This window comes from Oxyura jamaicensis, chromosome 15, assembly GCF_011077185.1.
Source record: "Oxyura jamaicensis isolate SHBP4307 breed ruddy duck chromosome 15, BPBGC_Ojam_1.0, whole genome shotgun sequence".
NCBI lineage: Eukaryota > Metazoa > Chordata > Aves > Anseriformes > Anatidae > Oxyura > Oxyura jamaicensis.
Window position 1 is genome coordinate 4778762 of NC_048907.1, and position 15122 is coordinate 4793883.

Consider the following 15122-nt stretch of genomic DNA (forward strand, 5'->3'; position numbering starts at 1 on the left):
TAAATCCTTTCCTTTCCTTTCCTTTCCTTTCCTTTCCTTTCCTTTCCTTTCCTTTTTCCCTTTCCCTTTGCCTTTCCCTTTTCCACAGGACACATGATGAAATCATTCAAAATCACTATATCAAAAAATGATGATATATAAAACAGCAGCCCATTCCAGAAGCAATAAAAATAGGTAAAATTCAATATACAGTTCTTCTAAGTAATTTCAGAAGCAATTCCAAATTTATTGTCATGTTTACTTATTCTATTGATGTCAATAAACATCACCATTTTCATTTGCTGACAAATTCCTCTCTGGAGTAATGTTGTGTTCCTCCTCTCGAGAGACTTGCAGAATCTCCAGAAGCCTGGTGGCACTCTACCAAATCCAGCATGTGGCAGTGTAGGAGCTGCCATACATTTATCTCTGCACCAGATCAAGAGATGTGCTAGATCTAGATCAATATGCAGTGTGCAGCACAGCATATTGTCAAGATTCAGCATGCTGACTCTCTGACAGATGGGCAGGGGCCTATGCTAAAGCATTTGGTAGGATTCAGTCCAGTTATCTGTAGTCATAAAATTAAATACTCAGCTCCCTTCTTTCTAATTGGAAGAGACCCCAGGGAAGGGCTGGATTTGGAAGGTGAGTTACCATGGCTGTTGTGATGCTGAGATGGAGGCTTACAAGGAGATATGAGCATGTCCAATCTCATCTAGAAAGGAGAAATTCTCACTAAATTCCTTTGCAGGACACTATCCAGTATCATCTGGGGCAACTCCCAACAAAAGTCAGAGAATGGAATCATGGAATCATGGAATGTCTTGGATTGGAAGGAACCTTAAAGACCATTCAGTTCCAGCCCCCCTACGAAGGGCAGGGATGCCAACCACTACATCAGGTTGCCCAGGAACACATCCAGCCTGGCTTTGAACACTTCCAGGGGTGGGGTATCGACAACTTGTTGGGGCAGCCTTCTCTTCTCCAGGCTGAACATCCCCAGCTCTCTCAGCCTTTCTTCATAGGAGAGGTGCCCCAGCCCTCTAAGCACCCTTGTGGCCATCCTCTGGACCTGTTCTAACGGACCAACATCTTCTTGTGCTGGGGTCCCAGACCTGGACACAATACTCAAGGTGGGGCCTCACAAGGGCAGAGCAGAGGGGGACAATGACCTCCCTCCCCTGCTGCCCACTCCCCTGTTGATGCAGCCCAGGGTGCACTTGGCCTTCTGGGCTGCAAGTGCACTCAGCTGGCTCATGTCAAGCTTCTCGTCCACCAGAACCCCCAAGTTCTTCCCCTCAGGGCTGCTCTCAATGAGTTCTTCTCCCAGGAAGATCTCCAGGAGATCTCCAAGGGGATCTCAGTTACTATGTCTTTAAATAGCTTGAAGTTTGCTCTTCAGAAGTTCAGGGTCCTGACTTTGCTCTTTGCCAGGCCCACGTTCCTTGAGATCACAGACTCAGCCAGGGTGCACTGCAGCTCAGACTGCCTCTGGTCTTAACCTCTTTGATGAGTTTGCCTGCATTGGTAAGCACCTCTTTTCCTCTGGTTGGTTTGTCTAATACCCGGATCAGGAAGTTATCCTCAGTGCACTAGAGGAGTCTCCTGGATTGCCTACAACCTGCTGCGTAGCTCTTCCAGCAGACATGGGGTGGCTGAGTCGCTCTGAAAAGTTTGCACCAAGACTTGACATAGGGAGTGCTGGAAAAACCTCAGCAGAACTTTGAGGTTGCTCAAGGGGCCAGGACCTCTTGCTGCGAGAGCTCATTTAGCTTCACTTTGGTTCTGGAAGAGCTCATTCATAGCAGAACTTTTTTTTTTTTTTTTTTTTTTTTTTTTTTTTTTTTTGTGCACATAAGAAAGAGAAGTCCAGAAAGATAAATGTTGTACATTACAAAGAGTGCTGGAAAAAGAGGCAGCAGGACTGCTCCTGCATTGTCTGTAAACATCCATACTGGTAGGATGAATGTAATATACTGCCTATTTCTCTCCCACAGCACTAAGCCTTCAGACAGTAATTGTGGGTACCCCAGAGCCTGCACATATCGCAGTTACAGCCCAGAAACACTTAAATTTGCATCCTCCTAGATAAAAAGATGGCAACTCAGCAGCTGATTCAGCTATAAAGTCTTTCCCAATAAGTTATGAAAACAGGACTGGGGACCTACATTTTTCTCATTCCTTCCCTTTCCTTTCCTTTTTTTTTTTTTCCATTTTTTTTTCTTTTTAATAAAACCATGTTTATGGTGGTGGATAAAACATTTCTGTCATCCTTACTAAAAGCCTTTACTACCAATCAAAAAATGAGTGTTGAATGGATAAGCTGTATATCAAAGCATAGCATGGGAACTGGTCATTTTAGCAAAGTAGCATTTAGAGAGCTGCTGATGAGAGGAGATTACATTTTATATCAGAACATATTTAAATTTAGCTGGAATTAACCCTACTTCTTCACTTTAAAATCTTCCAAAGACATCAAGGCCATCTGATACCTATCAGAGCAAGGATTTGATACTTTCCATCAGCAGAAGAGAGGTGACAGGAAAAAAATAACTGAAGGAAGCAAATTTTAGCTGTCTTTCCTACGGAAACGAGTTGCAAGAATTTTGACTGGATTAGGATTAGGATCTGATTTTTTCCTGTTATTTCTTGGTCTCAGGAAGATAAAATACCAGTATTTCAAGAATTACACAAACTGTTTATTGCTATAATGAAAACACTACCTTTATTTTTGAGTATGTCATAAGAATATCACTCTACATCTTGCCTTTTAGACACAGCCATGAGTTGAAAACTGCTTGTGTAAAACTGTTGGTTGCACTCCACCTTGCACAGAATTACACAGGCTCTAATGGGAAGGGAACTGATTTTTTATTTTTTTTATTTTTTATCATGAGGTTGCAAAATATTCCTGTGAAGCCAGACAAAGTTTGACACCCAGTCAAGACAGGAGAAAAGGCTAAGGGTTATGCTTGAAATCCACAACCAACAATTTGCAGTGTCCTTTTCATAAAGGACTAATTCTTCAACCCATGCTCCATCAGAGCCTTGTGTATCTAACTCCGATGAACAAATGTGACAGTGAGCACAGATCAGCACGACCCTTCGTACAGTTGTGTTGTTGGACAGGTTTGCAGGTGGAAGGCTGCAGGTACACATCCAAAAAAGAGATCCTCCCCATTCTGGGGTGTCAGAGTTGGGCCATAAGTCATTTGCAGAGGACATTTGGTCTGAAATAATTTGTAGCTCATTGATTTTCCTGATCACTCACAAATCATCTCTCCTTCCTTCAGGTCAATGACCCTTTTAAGCCCTGATTGTTGCTTAGGGAGCACTTGCAGGCAAAGTTCATTTCCCATCACCAGCCCTGGTATTTCATGAATATTTCTGCTTTCACTGGAAAAGTGCTGAGATCCAGGCTAGATCCTGGCAGGCCTTGTTTAGCTCAGATGAACCAGAAGATTAACTTCATCCTCCTTTAATGACTCTGGGATTGCGTGCCCGATAATTAAGCCCAGTGCTTCCTTCTGCCTCTGCAATCCTATCACTGCCATTGGCACTTGCATGCAAGAGGCAGCATCTCTGTTCATCCTTTTGATGTGTTTTAGCTGCAGCAGGAGAGCCAGTGTGTGAGTCAGAGGGGCCATCTCCACTCTCCTTCATTACACCACAGCCCTTATCAATAATTCATTCCCCTCTCCTGCGCCTACTCTGTCCAAGGCACAGACGAGTCTATTTGTAACTCAATAGTGCCCCAGTCAATAAGCACCTGTGGTTATGTATTATTCTCCTTGCAAGGATGTACAAGCCTGTAACTACAGAAGTGAAACCTCAGAAGGAGACAAAACACATACTCAGCTGAAAAATTACCTCCTCTTGAAGCAGCACAATCCACTGCCTGTGCTACAAGTGGGTGCAGGAGAAAGCTTCACCTACTGCTCTGAGTTCAGACTGTCCAGCCAGAAAAATGCATCCTCAAATGAAGAAACAGAAAGGATCGTCCTGTCTGAGCACTCGTGCATCACAGCCCTTCAACCACATATTTCAGTCCTCCGCTATTTCCTTGAATATCATCAATGCAGAGCAGGGTGTGCAAAGCCCCCGTGCTACCCCTGCACCGTCAGGGAGCTGATTACATGCAGAGAAAGTGAAACCCACTGCTAGACAGATTCTAGAGACACTGATTGCGGCAGAGCTTCTCTCATAAATAAGGGTTGAAAGATCAAGCACCTGCTGAAGATTAAGTTTTGCATCTTGAGTGCGAGCAATTTAAATAATTCTAAGAAGACAGTAAAGGGGTAGATAAAGATAATTAAGTGCTACTGTTGTCATCCATTAGACATGCAGAGAATAAGAAACCAGAGTTATTTTTTAATAAAAATAGAACTCCTTCTGGATTCTATCTCACTACCTTCAAAACCTTAAGACAAATACTGTTGGCACTAAATTAAGCTACAAAGTCTTTCATTAAGCACTGCCCGTGGGAGTGTAAGGATGTTCTTGGAGAGGTGAAGGAAAAAGCCTTGTTCTATGAATGCAATAGAAACAGTAGTGAAAATATGGAGAAATATGCTCAGGATATATAATCCATAAAACAACAAAGACACTCTCAGCAGGTCCAAAAACCAATCACAGGCAAAGCATCACATAACAAACTCAGTGCTACAACATTCTGATGTAAAGACAGTGATTGTCTTCGTTAAGGAGAATATATGTGCAGGTAAGAAAGGAATAAAACCATGTAAACAATGAAATTCACTGCAGTAGCAGCAGATATGAAGATTTTTTAAAAAAGAAATCAAGCCTAATGAAGATGACTGTCTAGGCATTAGAAAGCATTGCTGTCAGGGTTCAGTTATCCACCACAGCCTTCAGGAAACTTCCTCAAGTATCTGAAATTTGCAAGAGGAAATTGCCAGTCATAAGACATCTGCAAAGTGTGTGTGTGGGGGGGAAATCTAGTGGTTTGACAAAGAGATTGTGTGCCTGGCTGTAAGTCAGTGATTCATATCTGTTCTCCATGGTGAGAATAATATCCAGAGAAATGCCACACAACTGGTGGCCACTTGCAGCAACGTACTTTCACATCCATCCTACTTTGATGCCTCATTAAGACACAACATTGTGGCTCAAATTATCTAGATTTGCCTAAGGAAATTCACCAGGCTAAGCAGAAATGCAAGAATATATATATTTTTTCAGTTTTCTAACAGAGGTGGAGAAGAAAAATGTGATTTTTGCTGCATGCATTTTTGAAAATACATAGAGTGGTACTTCTGAAAAGTGTCCTGTTTAATGAACCCAAGTGTGCAGAAGAGGAATGGTACTGTTTCATTTAAAAAAAAAAAAAAAAAAAAAAAAGTGCGTCTTTTAATGTCTTTTATTTTTCCTGCTGACAGTGGGTCTTGCTCTGTTTTAAGCTGCCTTCAAGAAGAAAATTCCAGCACATAAGGCCAGCGAGATTGTTACTGAAACTTGACAACAAAATCAACAAGCACTTCTGACCTAAGGAGCTGACCAAAAAGTCTTAACAGAGCCCAGGACTGGGCCCAGTTGTGGCAGTAGCTTAAAGTGCTTTCCAGTAATGGTCAACACCTTCTGCCTCCTTTCCTACTCCCAAGAAGACCAGAATAAATAAGCAAAACTGCTTGCAAATAGCACAATTCCACATCAGCTGAACCCACACTTAGTGCTGAAGGTTACAAGGTGGCTATTTTAAAATATGTCATATGCATTTTTATGTATTTGATCTCATTTTAAAGGCTATCAAGAAAGACTTAGCAGCAATCATAGTAGAGGTAGAAGTAGGAGGGTTGTTAATCCTCAGATAACATCTGTTTGAATAGTTTTAGTGTGCAGTAGGATGTGTCTTCTTGATCCAAACCTGTGGTACACAAGCCCAACACAGCATGGAAGAAGCCATCTAAAACCACAGCCATAGCCCAGGTGGGGCAAGTTCAGCTTTTGGTGCAGATAACACAGGACAGAGCTCTTTATACTAGGTGTGTAAAGGGATGAGGACACTGTGGTGGCCAACACAGTGCCCCACTAGTGTGCTGGGTTAAGTCAGGTGAACACTGCAGAAACCTTCACCTGCAGTGCTTCCCTGCTCTTTGCTGTTGCCTCCTGGAAGGTGTAAGAACAGAGCTGCCCAGAGACAACCTTAACCTTTCTCTATTGCAGATGTTATCAATAGAGAGGCATGTGGAAAGCAGAAGGGAAGGCTGAGTGTGGAAAATATTTCAGACCAGGACCTCAGATGTGGAAACACTGAGAAAGTATCAGATCAGATACCGGGTGTCATTTCAGATGGTCTTCCTGGGTGTATTTACTAAAAATTAGATGATCTTGCTGGAAATGTTCCCATTGAGGGATGCTTCCCTGCTACTGATTCTGCTTTCAGTCTGTCCCCAGGGCTGCCTGTGTCCCTCTGACCCCCAGCACACACACAAACAGAACAGCACTTGCAACTCATTTGCATTGTCTTGCACACCACCATGCAGAGGACATCAAAAACTGGCAGCCTTTATTTTTGTATTCAGCATTCCCCATAATACTCTGACTTCTCTGGGTCCACCTGCCCTCACTTGCCTGATAAACATCAAAAAAACATTTCGTCCAAGAAATATGAAATGATAACTCTGTTTCCATTTTGCAGGGTTCAAAACAGACTTCATTGCTCTGCTCATCACATCTGCCACCTTATTTTTGCATCAATCTTATCCTGATTATTGCACAAAATTGTGAAAAATCCTATTTTCTGCTTCAAAGTAAGAAGTGTAGATGTTTTGTTACAAGACAGCAAGCCGGAATAAAAAAGACTGATAAATTTCTAAAAATATACAAATTTGAATAGTGTTTAAAATTCCCTGAAAAATATATTTTCAGAAAGTGATTCTTAACAAAAAACTCTTCTTTGCGATGCTTCAGTATTCTCTCCTAGCAAGTTAAGAAAACCTTTTTTTCTGCCCTTTTTTGCGGACTTGGGCAGGATTTTCTGCCAAGACTTGAAGTTCATCTGACTTCCCCAGTCACTACCTTAGTACAGAGGAGAAAAGGCTGTGATATACCAGCTAAGAAAGCCAGAGCACTGCTTTCTGAGATGCTGAAGAAGTTAATGTTTAGAAGCTGGTGTTGATACCCAGAATCAATGAACTGATTTGGCATTGTTTTCCAGTGCCCAGAAAGAAGGAAATGCCTAATCATGTCCTCTAGTAGAGAAGCCAAAAGGGTTGAGCTTGGGCTCTCCTTTCTGACCAGCAGCTGCTGTTGACACCAGGAAAGCTGGCATTGAAACTTGTTTGTTTGTCCTCTGCTGAAAGCGTATGTCTTTGCTATTAACTGAGATTTAAGCAATCAAAAGGAAAATGAGAACGGAGGGAGGATATGCAGCTCTGTGGTTCAGGAAGATGTGCAGAGTTGAGCTACTTGGATGTTCTTTTTGGATGAACAGGAAAGGAATGACTTTCAGAACTGGATAGCAAAGCTGGCTGCCTTGATCAGCTCATGCCACCTCCAGCAGGCAGCAGCATCCCTTCTGTGCATGCTTCTGTTTTCACAACACATTTGTGGGTCTTTTTCTCCAAATCCACAGAAGCAGGTTGGTGATCTTATGAAAAATGCAGCAAAAAATGTGCCTCTAGTGCTATGGTGGGATGCCTTGCTGTATGCATTGATTTTTGCTTTTCATAAAAATCACATAATAATTCATGTTGGAAGGGACTTCTGGAGGTTGCTTGGTCCAACCTGCCACTCAGAGAATGGCCATCTTCAAAGTTACCTTGTGTTGCTCAGGATCTTGTCCAGTCAGTATTGTCACCAAGGAAGGAGACTCCCACAGCTTCTCTGGGCCCCTGCTCAAGTCTCTAGCCAACTTACTCTTCCTTTTCTCTTCATTTTCCATTAGATGCAGTGCCTCTTACTGTATGGCTTTTTAATCAACTCTTTTTGGGAGAAAACTGAAGATTTAGGAGGGACTAACCATAATGTTCTTCAACTTACCAGCATTCTACAGGACAGCAGGTGCTTAAACCAGTCTGTGTATCAGCTGCAGGAAGTCTCAGTGTTATTGTAATATCCATCAGTCCAGGCATGAGTACTACACAGCACTATAACCAGTACTCTTTAGCTTTCTGAGCTACATGGTTTTGGAGAGCTCCCTTCATCCAAAATTAAGTGTCTTCCCCTCTGGGTTTTCTTGGTTAGAGCAAGTTTTATGCCTGCAAGATGTTGGCAGGTATCGTCTGGGGTGCAAAGCTAATACATCAACAAAAGCTCTTAAGCTCTTACAGCTCAGAAAATTTAAAAACAAACAAACAAACAAATGAAAAAAACAACCAACAACCAAAAAACAAAAAAAAAAAAAACAAACAAACAAACAAAAAAAAACAACACCCACACCTTAACCAGGATGTTCTGTTGCTGCTGATCTCTGCTAGGTAGTTTTCTGGTTTATGGAGACTTCTGAGGTTACAGAAACTTCCCCATGCAGCTACTTCTTTAGGCATCTACAGCCCCCAGGACAGCTAATTTCACAAGGTGCATCTGGAAATTTGCAAGTCTTGTTATTTGTAATAAAAAGCCTTGGGACATTTGAGCTTGTGGTCATCCCATCCCTTGACTTTTTCTGAGAAAACTGCCAGAAACTGACCTAACTATATTATTTCATGCATCATTCTGATGCTTGTTCAGTAGTGAACCTAATAGCTAGAAGTTCCCTTGCTCAAGGGCAAATTTATTTCCCAGCTAACATCTGGCTACAGACTAATCTTTCCTGCAATTTGCCAGTTGCTGGCATGAGTGAAAAAGAGAATTATTGAGCTCTTTACCTTCTTGTATCCAATTAGGCAAAGGAAAGTTACTGCAAGTAAAAGAGATGCACAAATGAAAGATGCAAATGCCTTCCTCTGTGCTGGCTCCTTTTGGCCAGGGCTTAGTGAAAATATTGGCCCTCAGCAGTAGATAGTCACTAAGATGACCTAAGATCACCCAGTCCAGAATCTTATTTCCCTAAGCAAGAACTCAGAGAAGTACAAGAAGCAAAACAAGCACAGATCACAGTCATTTGTGATACCCTCTCTGTTTCTGAAAACCAGCATCTGGGGGATTTCTGAACCAGAGGTTGCATTAGATATCAAAGCGTCCTCCCACAATAAAATGGAAGGCATAAGGTAATGCTATGGAATTACTAAAGAAACAAACAAATAAAAAATAAAAAATAATAATAATAAAAAAAACACCAAAACTCGTATTACACGTTATGCACAGCACAAGGACAAGATCATGGGACAAGCACACATTGACCCAACGTGACTGAGGAGAGGTGAAAACAGTATGACAACTCAGCAAAGTATGTTGTCTCTGTGAGACCGTATTACTATCTTACCGAGTATAAAACTGATTTCCTTCTAAACAGAAACAGACAGGAGCATCCCTGTCATTCACAGCCTGGCAGACCCATTTACACCAGCTCCCTTCTGACTCAGACACATAGACAGGCAGGCCCTGGGTCACATGGATCAGCCACAAAGCACCTTGAAAGGTAAGGAACAAGTCTTCAGACTTGTAAGTCCTGCATGCATTTCCTTCTTGCCCCTATAATGTTCATCTGCCCATAGGTTTATTAGGAATTTTTACTGTCCAAGAAAGAGCTTAGGAAAGAAAGAGGCTGAAGCTCAGGGAGCAAACACAGCTGGTGCTCAGTAATGCAGGTATATTGCTACAGTGTGCATGTTTTATAACTTCCTTCTGAGTCCTGTTCCCCATAATCAGATTATGAAACCTTAGAATCAAGTTAATGCAAACAAACAGATCATGCGGAGAGCAATAAAAATAAAATATCATAATAAAAAAACTAAATAGAGAACATATTCAGTAAACAGAATGCTGTAAACAAACTAATGTGTCTCTCTGCGACAATATTCGTCGAGATATGGAAGAGCCCCAAGAGATGGCATGAAAACACAGCTGTTCTCTCGTTGCATGAGTTGAAGAGAGGGAGGAGGGACACAACTGCAGCGCAGCAGGGTCACGCAAGGGACAGCTCTTCCCATACTAGTGGATCAGGAAGGTGGCTTCTCTTGGTGCCTCCTCTGAGTGATGCTCTGACTCCCCTTCCATCTGAGACCCATGGTGACATGATCAGCCGGACAAAATGGAGGCCACCAACCAGGATGCTCTTTGTGCCAGCTGTGTGTCCATGCTGTGGACACAGCATGGTGAGGGGCACAGCCTGCCAAATTATTGCAGGCAGAGGCTTCATCAGCCTTTATGGATTTGAAAGGGCTCTACTGATGGTTTGGTGTCTTCTTGGAAATCAGTATTAACTCCCTTTAGCCAGGCAGTATGAAAGCTTTAAAGCCCACAGCTGGCATGAATTAAACCACTGGAGGTATATCGGGTGCCTGCAGAGCTGGAAACAAGTGCATCCATCTTTGTCAGTCCCTGTAGTCCTGCTTCCTCTGCTGATCAGGTTGAGTGCCAGCTCCAGGACCACACAGGGGTGACCATTTTTGCAGCACAGTCAAGAAGCTCAGAAGGAATGGGAGAGAAACAGACATTGCATCTCTCTCCATGACATTGTCACTGTCACAACAGTGTCAAACATCTGACACTCTCCCCCATGATATCCTTGTCTCTAAATTGGAAGGACATGGATTTGATGGATGGGCCACTCAGTTGATAAGGAATTGGCTGGATGGTCACACTCAAAGGGTTTTGGTCAATGACTCGATGTCCTGGTGGAAATCAGCAATGAGTGGTGTTCCTCAGGCGTCAGGACTGGGACCAGCACTGTTTAATATTTTTGTTGGTGGCATGGACAGTGAGATCGAGTGCACCGTCAGCAAGCCTGCCAATGACACCGAGCTGTGTGGAGGGACTCCTTTATTAGGGAGTGCAGAGACAGAAGAAGGCATAATGGCTTTAAGCTAAAAGAGGGTAGATTTAGATTCGATATTTGGAAGAAAGTCTTCATGATGAGGGTGGTGAGGCACTGGAAGAAGTTGCCCAGAGAAGCTGTGGATGACCCATCCCTGGAGGTGTTCAAGACCAGGCTAGATGAGGCCCTGGGCAACCTGATCTACTGGGTGGCATCTCTGCCCATGCCAGGGGGGTTGGAACTAGATGGGCTTTGAGGTCCCTTCCAACTCAAATACAAAATCTGTGATTCTACGATTCTGTGAGCCACGTGGATGGGCCATGTAGCTCAGCTGGGTACTGAGCTTTGTCTCTGCATAAATGGGGACATCACTGAATCACCACCCTGGTGTGGGACATGATCAGAACTGGGTAGACAAAGCATGTAGTACAGCACCTCTTAGAAAAAAAATGTAGGTTTTAAAATGACTAAAAGCAGAATCATCTTTATTGTCATGACTGCATGAATACAAAGTAGCCTCTTTCCCCCAGTTATGCTCCAGGCCTTAGGGGTTACCTCTCTTCCTTTGCTCTCATTATAAGGAAATCCCATGCTGAAAAACAACTCAGACAAAGTGTGGCATTCTCATAAACTTCTGCTGTAGAAAGGCCTGAGGTCACAGACTGTTTGGGGCAATGCATTTAGCTGCAAATCTACTGATTTGAAAGATCCACAAGAATTCATAACACTTTCCTATTCCACAGATCTTTTTCTTCTACTCTGGCACTCCAAATCCTGTTCCTTTTTTTTTTTTTTTTTTTTTTTTTTTTTTTTTTTTTTTTTTTTTTTCAGCTGCTCCAGTGGAGCTGCTGTCTCTACCAGCAGTGGGTACCAACTACTTAATTATTATAGTAGAACAGTAGAACATAAACCTTCTTCCCAAAATTGTTTGCTTGGCCTAGGGTCTCCTGAATGCTTCTCTGCTCCTGAAAGTAGGCCTCTGGCTCTGAGTCTCCTGGAGCACATCCTGTTCTTCCAGATAAGTGCTGTGCCTAGACAGTATCCATATGGATCAACAGAGATCAGACCAACTGGGGGTTGATTCAGGTTTAATGCTTATCCATGTGTTGTTTATTCAATTAATTTGCCCCTCTAGCTCTTCTCAAATAATCTCTCTAAGAGCTCCATGAGTTTTACAAATGTGTTCATGATTCAGAGTTGTTTGACAATTCAGTTGTGCTTCCCAACAGTCAGCCTTAAGGATGCATGATAATTTTCCAGACTGAGTATTAGTCTAATCACTCACTAAAAGTTCATTCATTGTCTGCCTGTGTTACAGAATGCTGCCACATTTCACTGTATTTCTGCTGGTAGGGCAGCCCTCCAAGTCACTACCACGTGTCATCTCCAGGCCTCTTTACTATCTGACTGCTGTAAAGACTTCTGCAAACATAATCTATATGCTTCCATTGGGGTCATCAGGCTGGTGTGGTGTTCAGTGATTAAGCTATGGGGCATCCTTTCTGCAAACAGTTTTACCTTTTTGCTAGAAAGTCCAGCCACAGCAGTCATTCCTGGAACAGATTTTTGCCTCTCCTAACACTGATGTATGTGAAGACCACCACAGTACCCAGTCTCAGGTTACCTTTTAGGATTCGATGGCCCCAGCTCTTCAGTCCTCCCTTGTAGGCTGCGTTGCCCAGACCTTTAATGATTCTTGATGCTTTCCTTTGTATTTAGTCTGGCTGATCCACATTTCCACAGTATGGTGCTGAGTGACAACACTAACAATGGGCTATGATTCAAAACTCCCTGGAGTCACTATGTCTTTCTGGCGACACTGAATGATTTATTTTATTTTGTAGGATTGTGGGTCTGAGGTTTAGGGGTATTTTTGGTTTGTTTCTTTTCTTTATTTTTTTCTTTCTTTTTTTTTTTTCTCTTTTTTTTTTCTGTAAGAATCTATATTTTTATACGGAACAATAAATTTCTGTGATCACTGATGTCCTACGTCCCCATGCAGGGGAGCTTCTGTGGATAAAAGGATGAAATGTTGCTGAACTACTGGATCCTGGAACAGCCTGTTCTGCACAGGAGCAAAGAAGAACAAGGTTTGTAAAGTATATAAACAGCATTACCCCAGTAGAAGATGAGGTGGAGGCAGACACCCAGAAACTTCAACCATCTTCAGTCATCTTGGGTCTGCCAGAAAGGTGGAAGAGGCTGGGACTTGGAACATGTCACTGACTTGCCGCCATGCCAGGAAACCTCCTGCATTGCCCGCTGCTCATTACCAGTTAAGCCTTGATATTTAGGGCAGAGGAAACCATCCACTTGCAGCACTTTTGACTGGCACTTTTAAAGACAATATTTTTATAGATGAGCCTTTACCAAACCTGTGATTGTATGTCAGTTCATTTCAAGCCTCTCTGCCAGCTAGGGTTTTGCTCTAAAAATGTTTGCTTTACTTAGCCTACTATTACTGTTTATGCTCTTAAACTTTTATTGAAAAGCAGTTTACCACCTCCTGGAAGGGCTTTGCATGCCTCAACAGGCACTACAAACACAATTTGCATGTGAGCTGGGTCCTAGGTTCCCACCAGGCATCTGATGTATGACAGGGAAATTTGTATTTCTGTACCTGATGTACATCTGATGCTTCTGCTAAAAAGAAGCTTAGAAACTTATATAAAAAACCTACTTACAAACATCATTTTAGAGCTGACCAATTTTCTGTAAATTCTAGTTTGATTAGGAAAAAGGGAGAAGTTAAATGAGCAACCTTGCTAGCAGCTGGTCTTGGGAACAGTAGGAAGCAAGTCTGCCTAGCAGAGCAGGGAAGGCTGGAAGGGAGGCATCAGGCACCCAGGGCTTTGCTGCCCCACTGTGATGAGCTGACCCTCAGTGCCTATGCTGAGCATTTCCAAAACAACGCTGCAAAGAGTGTGTGTTCCTCAGTCAGAGCTTTTCCAGGGGAGACTTCAAATGTGGGTCAGGTTGACAATGGGGTCCCAGCTCTGTGAAGATCTGTCTGCAGGGCCATGCACAAGCCACTGTCAGGAGACTCAGAAGTACCCTGAGCTTTGAATTAGGAAATTTCTACTGCACAGGAAGGGCTAGGGGCTTTGTGGAAACTGCTATTTAAGGACAGCTTGGATAGTGTATGGCAAGATCCTTCCACATGTATGGGACAATTCTGTTCTTGGGAAGGCTTGTTCTGCTCTATGAGCACTGTTCTGAGAGAAACCTCTTCTCTTCCTAGATGCTCTGAGTTCAGATGAGTAAGTAAGTGCCATTCCTGGTAAGTGGTGTGCTGTAAGGACAGAACTGTGAGGGGACAGGAGTGAGTGAAGCATGGAGCTGGAAAATTCTCACTCAGAAGATAGGTACAAAGCATGTAATTCACCTGTCAAAGCTCAGGAACTGGGGAACTCTAGCCATGAGTTACATGCTAAGGCCTATTTCTAATTTAGTTATTCAGAGCTTAATGTGGCCATGTAAAACACATGTCAATAGTGTAGGCCAATACAGTTGGAAAAAAAAAAAAAAAAAAAAAAAAGAAAGAAAAAAAATGAGGTTGCTAAAAATGTTTTCCAGGGGCTTTGTTGCTGGAGTGCTCTACTTGGTTGTCCTTGCTGCACTCATCACAAGTTGAGGACTGCACACACCTCAAAGAGATCAATATGAAACCTGAGTGAGCAATGCTGTGAGCAGACCCTCAAGTGCCAAGTGGATCAGTGTAGGGCGTACAGTTAACTAGTCACTCCAGGTGTCTGATTGCTGTCAGGAGGAAGAACCAGGGAGGATAGCAAAGAATATGTATTTTTGTGTGTGTGTGTAATTTTCTTCAAGCAGAATCTCAAGACTAAGAGCAAAAGCAAATTTTGATTTCAGTTGGGTTCTTGATTTCCTTTTACTTCTAGAAATCAAGATCCTAGAAACTAGGCTAATACTTTGGAAAATAGAAATATATATATTATTTTTAGTGTTTTGGTTTGGTTTCGTTTTTTTTTTTTTTTTTTTCATCTAGAGATTATAAAAAAGTGGGGATGAATGAGAACAAGTACATAACTGATGTTGCCTCATAATTGGTTCTGAACTGGAGAAAATTTTGAACTGGAAAGTGGTGCTACTTTAAATTAGGAGAAAATATTTTGTAAATATGAAAATAATATTTTTCCCTCCCACTTTATAATATTATCAAAGTAATATATTTTTTTTCATGCAGGGAAGGGTGCAATTTTAACTCCTTTCATTATTTCTCCGGAAACTATACAGTTGG

The 15122-nt window shown here is 42.3% G+C and overlaps 1 long non-coding RNA gene across 2 annotated transcripts in view; it reads left to right on the forward strand.

The window, feature by feature from the left end:
- LOC118175101 overlaps positions 1 to 14220 on the forward strand; it is a 28055-nt gene extending 13835 nt beyond the window's left edge. For both annotated transcript variants that reach the window (XR_004754876.1, XR_004754877.1), the window contains exons 2-3: positions 12864 to 12951; positions 14103 to 14220. This is a non-coding gene — a long non-coding RNA (uncharacterized LOC118175101). The remainder of the gene's footprint in view (positions 1 to 12863; positions 12952 to 14102) is intronic.
- Positions 14221 to 15122: the final 902 nt, after the last annotated feature.